This window comes from Lichenostomus cassidix, chromosome 18 (genome assembly GCF_008360975.1).
Source record: "Lichenostomus cassidix isolate B80296 chromosome 18, HeHo_3.0, whole genome shotgun sequence".
NCBI classification, from domain to species: Eukaryota; Metazoa; Chordata; class Aves; order Passeriformes; family Meliphagidae; genus Lichenostomus; species Lichenostomus cassidix.
The window spans coordinates 9,945,399-9,952,402 of NC_139498.1; the positions used below are offsets into that span (position 1 = coordinate 9,945,399).

Consider the following 7,004-nt stretch of genomic DNA (forward strand, 5'->3'; position numbering starts at 1 on the left):
TTGGGAGGCCTAAAAAATTCACATAAAGGATAAAACCAGCCCTGCAGTTAAAAGGATTGGAAGACTGTAAGAAGAGAAGAAAGTTCTGGAGACTGGTCCAGGGTGACACAGACGCTGGGCATGAGATGCTGCACTTGGGTGACAACTCGGAGGGCTCAGGAGAGTGTGGGCACAGTCCTGGGGAAGGCATGAGCACCAAACCAGAACCAGCCAGAGTGAAACGCTGCAGGTTTCTGCCTTTGCTCAGCCTTTCGCAGGGCACAGCCACAGCAGCCCTTCCCCAGGCAGCCCTCAGCACCCACTGCTTGCAGGGCTGTGTCCAGGCTGGGCAGTGCACAGGGGAGAAAGGAGAGATCCTGACCCCACACTGACACATCAGAGAGCAGCAATGGCTTTGCTTTGCAGAAGATCTAACAGGGCAGAGCTGTGCTACAGGGAGCACTGCAGGGTGGCAGGTAATTGTACAGTGAGCTCACAGGTGTGAGATCCTCGATATTTACTGGGAGTGGAGACTACCAGACAGACTGGACACCTTGCATGCTGCTGATGTTCCAAAGGACACAGGCCAGCTTCCCCATCAGGGGCCAAAGCCTCTCTGTGGGCTGGGTGATGCTGTCTGAGATAGACAGTGACAGACACCTCGTGAGCAGAGCCCCCAAGGACAGACAGAGGGTGAGGAGCCTCTCTGGGCACCTGCTCAGCACTGACAGCACTGCTGAGTGTCCCATGGTGCCAGTGCAGACCTGTGCAGGTCCCACATCTGCCTCGTGGCACTCCAAGGTCTCCTGCTGCCTTACAGGGCAGTGCTGGGACAGAGCCAGAGCAGAGCAGGGGCTGGAGGGGGTTGGGGTGCACCAGGCTGGGTTGGTCCCTGCTCAGCATGAGGGGTGAGTGGCAGAGCCTGCTCATTTCAGCCTGGACTTTATTTTAGTTCCTTTCACTCCTCCACAACTCTGCAAAGGCAACTGCTGGTCCTTCATCCCACACCTGCAGGCCCACCAGGAGTCACAGTGCTGGGTGATGGGCAAATGTCCTACCAAAACCAATCCTCCTGGGAGACTGGCTGCTCCCCATGAGGCAGAGCTCTGTCTGGAGAGGAGACACAACCCACAGCAGCAGCACCTCCAGGCCCAGTCCCACTGCAGAGACACAGCACACCCCACACCCCAGTGCTGTGAGGGGGTCACAGCCCTGTTCTGAGGCTGCTCGTGGCTGTCACACCATCACAGTGGGGTTCAGAGCCAGGAAATCCCTGAGGACAACTGATAAGCCCTCTGCATCTGTTCCAAAAATGCCCGTGCAGGCAGGGTGTATTCTTGGCTTGAGGTTGGGCCATAAATCAACGTGAGTCAGAAAAGGCCCTGACAGCATGTCCCCTTCCCTGGTGCCTTCTGCAGGACACTGCCAACAGCCCAGGCTGGTAGCTGCCTCATGTCTGGGTCACTCTGCATGATGGACACCAGCAGGGCCTGGGTGCAATGGCCAGAGAATCCTGGAGGGACCTGGCAGTTCTGCTTCAGAAACACGTGTGAAACACCACTGAGTACAAGGGGACAATTGGGGGGCAGGACTGCCCATGGGCTCCAGGAAGCCAAGAAGGGTATGCTGGCCAGGGAGCCACAATGCCACACACAGAGCACAGACTGGAAGATCCAGGCAGCGTGGTTCCCCAGGAGAGTCTCAGAAATTACCTCACAGTTTAAACTAAGCCATTCATACCTAATGAGCAGGCAGGACAGGACATAACCACAGCAGGCCAGGCAAGGGCCTGTGAATAAACCTTCAGCCATGAGATCCCATCCTGGAGCCATGCAAGACACAGCTGGCAGATCCCAGAGAAGCATCCCCTGATGGCTGGTGAACCATTCCCATTTCTGATGCCTCAGAAGAAAGGACAAGGATGGAGGGTGCCTCTCCCTGCCTGCCTGTGGAACTGGCACTGCTGGTTGCTGAGAATCCATCCCTCCTTCAAGGAAAGCAGCCGATGGAACAACTCCTCTGGGAAGTGGCAGGGGATAGGTTGAGGGAGACCCACCAGAACCTACAGCCCAGTGAGGGACAGATGGGCCATCCCAGGGAGACCCACAGCCCTGTCTCCACACCTCGGGGCTGGCACTGAACCTGTGCCACCTGAGCCACAGTGCCCTGGGAGGAGTGTTAGTGTCACTCCTGAGCGTCAGTGCCTCTGCCATCCTTGCAGCTCACATGTGATCTGAGCTTTCTCAAACACAGGTGCTTCTATAGGAGATACAGCATGGTGGAATGCTCAGGCTCTGCACTCAGCAGGGAAATGTGACATCCTTGTGTTTCCTCAGACAATAAAATGATAAACTTTTCTCCTGTCTCCTTCCAGAAAGGCCCTGCCTGTAACTCACCACAACAGTGCTGTTCCAAGTCTCCCCAAGTGCAAGGAGCTGCCCACCATGACCCAGGGTGCTCTTTGTCCCCTTTCCCAGAACAGGGGACACCTGCCAGCTGTGCCCAACAGCCAGCCCATGGTGGAGGACAGCACAACCAGCCTGCTGGGGGCTCAGAGGTGGGGAGGTGACACACAGCCCTGCCACAAATGTGCCACATCTGACAGCACAACATCCCAGCAGGTCCCTGCTCTCCAGCTTGGGGGGCTTTATCCTGGTGCAAGGCAGCCCTGAGCCTGACAGCAGAGCTGGATCTCTTTGTCATCTAAACCCCAGTGCATGAGCTGAGCTCCTGTCCAATAACAGGCAAGGAGGCCAAGAAATAAAGCAGGTACATTCCAGGAATGCTGCAGCAGCAAACACTGCATGAATCACGTCAGGCTGCATCTTCTTCCCAAAAGACATGCTTGGGGTGGGCATCCCACCTTTGGAGCTCAGCCTTTCCAGCAGGAGACAGGTCCTGCACACCAGGGGTGGTGGAGGAGAGGAATAACCACCAGGCAGAGGGAGGCTTTGATTCAGCCATGAGGTGTGGAAGAGCCACACAACATCCCCTGGCCTGTGTCCCTCCTCCATCAGCACCCACAGCTGCTCACCAGCATCAAACCAACCCCACAGGCCTTGCCACAGGACACTGCTTCTGCCACAACACCCAAACCTTCCCTGCTCTTGTAAAACGTCTCTCCCTTAATTCCAATGGGTTTTAATATGGACACAAGAAGAATGGAGTGACCCTGGAGAAAAGCAGCAAGGCGACAAAGCTTCAGGAAGGCACACAGTGAAAACGGATGGATTTGGATCTCTGGACCTGAGACTGTGGTTTGGAGAGCAAATACAGCACAGAGAGAGACATCAGAATTAGGGAAATCATTGCTGGTCATTGTGCCTACACAACAGGAGGGATGCTGGAAAATGGGAATGGGTTCAGAGAAAAGCTACAGGAATGACTGAGACACAAAAAACGTGGAAAACTCCAGTGCCATGGAAGGCAGAAGAAGCCCAACCACTTTTCCCAATGCAGGGCACAGGTAAAACAAGACTTGGTCTCACTCAGACAGCACCTGCTGGGCAGCTGTGCAGTCCAAATCAAACTGAGCTCCAGCTGATCCAGACCACTTGCAATGGGAAAGCAAAGTGCCTGATGCCAATGGTGTTGCTGCTCTCTCATGCAGAGCAGCCCTGCCACGGAAACAGGGGCTCCCTCAGCTGGGGTCACCCAGCTCTGCTCTGCCCAGGAGGGGCTGTTGCCCACAGACAGACAGGATGGGATGTTTTCCAGCCTCCCTGAGCCCTTTTGGGAGCAGATCCCAGCCGTGCAGCTGGAGAAAAGGCACCAGGGACTCGGGGAGAGCTGTGGGGAGGGAGAGATTCTCTGTGGAGATGGGGATGAGAGCAGGAGAGTCCATGTCTTTCCTCCCCACAGGGCCCGTGCCAGCTCGGTGAGGTCTCTGCTGGTTTCCTCTTGGCTGTCAGGCTGTGAGTGCTCGGCAGCAGCCGTGCCAGGCTCTCACAAACACCAGCACTGTGCTTGCACAGCGGGACAGGGCTGGCCTGGCTGGCCTCCAGCCCTGGCTGCCATAAAACGGGAAATAAGGGAATTGGAGAGAGACCACAGCGACCACCAAGCAGCCAGCACGGGCAGTGTTGGGCAACCGCCCTGTGCCAGGCACGAGCAGGGAGCAGAGCCTCTCCCTGTGCCCAACACACTGACAGCTTGGGGCACAGCTGGAGTGTGCCCAGAGGAGGGTGAGGATGGGAGGAAGCCCCGTGTGCCTCACCCTCCTCAGATGCTCCCGGGGAGGGAGGCAGCCAGGAGTCCCGGGATGCTGCACAGCAGACAGCGCAGCTCCTCTCGCTGAACAGTATGGAGTTTTCTGCTAGTTACATGTTTTATGAAAAGTTGTTGGCAAAAATGTGCATTTTCTTTGGCTGTGTTTTGCATGGATTTGGCAAAATGTAACGTTAGTGTCTCCCCTTGAGAGAACTTTATTGAGTGGAACAAAGTCGGATATTTTTAGCTACCCATTGTTAGCTGAAGAACAAAGCCATAACTAAGATATTTTGTCTCTTACACTGAAACAGGACTATCAGACAAATCCATGTACAGTCATATGTGGCTGCCCATTCAGATGGAGCACGAGAGGGAAACTATTTTTAGCCTGTACACTCCACACAACAACCGCATTTCCCTTCCCCTCCAAGCTGGACCACCACAGGCAGCACCAGAGAGAGCAGCTTTGGACAGGGGGACCTGGGGTTACTGCCTGCTGCTGTCCCTGGGGACATTTGACAAATGACATTTACAGGAGAGATTGGGTCACGCAATCCTAAAAACACACTCTAATTTTTCTGCCGTTTGGGGTGTTTCTCCCCCACTCAGAGCTGAAATGCTGTGTGTTTCACTGAGAGGCAACAAGAAACACTAAAGCAGGATACAGTCAGATCCCAGTGAAGCAGCTGTAATGCATAGTGCTAAGCCCTGAACCCTCACCCCTTTTTCCCAAAACACCTGTCCATCCCGAGCCCACTCTGGTGAGGACAGAAGATGCCCACAAGCAGCAGTGGGTCTTGCAGCCTGCAGGGAGGAATGGAGCAGCCACAGCCCAGTCCTGGCAGCACTGCCGCCCTTCCCGCTCGGCAGTCCAACCATCCGTGCTGGAAATGTCAGGGCTGGGGCTGCCAAGGCGCTGCTTTCGAAAGCTTTAACCCTGAGACACCAGAGAGCCCAGCACGAGGCTGACAAGCCTCCCCCGAGTGCTTCAGTGCTCAACAAATGACATCAGTGCATTCTGACTGGCAGCGTTTTGCAAAGTATTCATGTAATAGAAACAAAGCAGTCCATAAATGCCCTGGATTTCTGCGTGTGAGAGATGCCGAGAGCTTCTTCTAAACAGTTTTTGTGGGTTGCACTGGTGAGTCACTGAGAAATTGCACTAAACACTGAGCATTTGGTGCAACCAGAATGACCCTCCACAGTTAAGGGAGCTGTGACCCACTCATGGCAAAGCACGAGGAATAAAAGCAGGGTGCCAGCACACAGCCTGAGCTGCTGGGGGGGACCCACCGTGTCAGCTGGGATGGGGACACCACAGAAACCATCAGAGCAGCCTCCAAATGGCTGCAGCAAAGCAAGAACCTTTGGGAACCTCAGCGGCCCTTCACCACCATCCTCCCTGTGCACAGCAGCTGCTGCCTCCACAACACATTTCCCTGCCAGCCTCCGGCGGGGCTAGCTCCTCACTAGCCAAATGCACCTTGTTCCTGTTCCTGAGCAAGTGTCACTCTCCACACAGATGTCTGTGTAACCCACGACCTGCCAGGTGCCACCGTGATCCCACAAAAACCCAGGAGCAGCAGCAGGCAGCGGCGATGCCTCACTGTGCTCGTCTCCCTAGAGCTGTCCCCACGCACCAGAGCGTGTGTCACCCTAACCAACCCGCACGGGAGAAAGCGGCCAGAGGACAGAAAAACATGAAGTAGGAAGCATTAATTACCTGTGGGCTTTTCGGCTGAGCTAGAGCGTCCTGGAGGAGATGCTGCTCTGCCACTCCTCGCCTGCTCCGCGGGTTAGGGCTGCTTTGACCAGGGAGCACTGATTGTGTTTTATAAACTTGAAGCACACTAAGAACTGGTTTAAAATAGAGTGAACAGAGCTGGTGCGGGTGGAATTAGACAAACTCTGCGAGCTGCTTTTCCAAAAATAAATTAACTTCTTGCAGCCCGCGGAGCAGGGGCGGGGGACGGGGCCTCCTGGGAGAGCTGCCCGAGTGCCTCTGCTGCTCTGTCCCCCTTCTGGCACAGCCCCGGGGCTGGGGCTGCCCCATCCTGGGCACAGGCAGTCCCGGGGCTGCATGGGGAGGGGCAGCACGACCCTGTCCTCCCCAGTCTCTCTACACCCCCAGAAAGTGTCTGTGCACTGGCAGAGGGGAGCAGAGACACCTGAGGGAGTTGTGCCCTGGCACTGGGGAGTGGGGCAGGGAACCAGCCAGGGCTGGGAGTTATGGGTCAGTCCCTGCCAGACTCCTTGCCTCAGTGTGTGTTGGGCTTTTCTCTCTGCCCAGGGAGGCCAGTCTGGGTGAGCAGGGAGCAGATCTCCTCGGCACTGCCCGTGCTTGGATAGAACTGGGAGTGCTGGCTGTGGTGAGCTGGAGAGGGGGTCCAGAGAACCATAGGAGAGTTTGTGTTGGAAGAGACCTCAAAGCTCATCCAGTGCCACCCTCAGACATGGGCAGGGACACCTTCCACTATCCCAGGCTGCTCCAAGCCCCAATGTCCAACCTGGCATTCAACACTTTCACGGATGGGGCAGCCACAGCTTCCCTGGGCAACCTAGGCCAGGGCCTCCCCACCCTCACAGGGAAGAATTTCTTCCTAATATCTCATATAACCCTGCCTCTGGCTAGTGGAAAGCCATTCCCTCTTGTCTTGTCTTGTCTTGTCTTGTCTTGTCTTGTCTTGTCTTGTCCTGTCCCTCTAGGCCCTTGCCCAAAGTCCCTCTCCAGCTCTCTTGGAGCCCCTTTAGGCACTGGAAGGGGCTTTAAGGTCAGCCTGGAGCATTCTGCTCTCCACTTCTCTCAGCCTGTCACA

At 55.7% G+C, this 7,004-nt stretch overlaps 1 protein-coding gene across 4 annotated transcripts in view; it reads right to left on the reverse strand.

The window, feature by feature from the left end:
• MYOCD (myocardin) overlaps positions 1-6,018 on the reverse strand; it is a 238,252-nt gene extending 232,234 nt beyond the window's left edge. For 2 of the 4 annotated variants that reach the window (XM_085077964.1, XM_085077963.1), the window contains exon 1: positions 5,912-6,018. The gene's annotated coding sequence lies outside the window, so the exon portion shown is untranslated. The remainder of the gene's footprint in view (positions 1-5,911) is intronic. The other 2 variants (XM_085077968.1, XM_085077967.1) reach the window with 1 other exon arrangement.
• Between the last annotated feature and the right edge of the window lie 986 nt (positions 6,019-7,004).